We start from the raw sequence: 276 nt of genomic DNA, 5'->3' as shown, positions 1-276 counted from the left end.
GACGGGCGGAGGTGAGGACCGAGGGGCAGGGACGGGCGGAGGTGAGGGTGCAGGGGCAGGGACGGGCGGAGGTGAGGGCGCAGGGGCAGGGACGGGCGGAGGGGAGGTCAGAGGAGCAGAGATGGGTGGAGGTGAGGACGGAGGGGCAGAGGTGAGGACGGAGGGGCAGAGGCGGGCGGAGGTGAGGGCGCAGGGGCACAGACGGGCGGAGGTGAGGACCGAGGGGCACAGACGGGCGGAGGGGAGGTCGGAGGGGCAGAGGTGAGGACGGAGGGG

At 74.6% G+C, this 276-nt stretch overlaps 1 protein-coding gene across 4 annotated transcripts in view; it reads right to left on the bottom strand.

Moving 5' to 3' along the window:
* Positions 1-276, bottom strand: part of NLGN2 (neuroligin 2) — a 15,240-nt gene that overhangs the window by 2,636 nt on the left and 12,328 nt on the right. The gene's annotated exons all lie outside the window — the stretch shown is intronic.

This window comes from Callorhinus ursinus, unplaced genomic scaffold (assembly GCF_003265705.2).
Source record: "Callorhinus ursinus isolate GAN/ISIS: 27379988/994484 unplaced genomic scaffold, GSC_fseal_2.0 scaffold43, whole genome shotgun sequence".
In the NCBI taxonomy this organism is placed as follows: Eukaryota; Metazoa; Chordata; class Mammalia; order Carnivora; family Otariidae; genus Callorhinus; species Callorhinus ursinus.
Note: the sequence above shows the minus strand (reverse complement) of the source record. Positions and strands in the feature narration are given on the sequence as shown.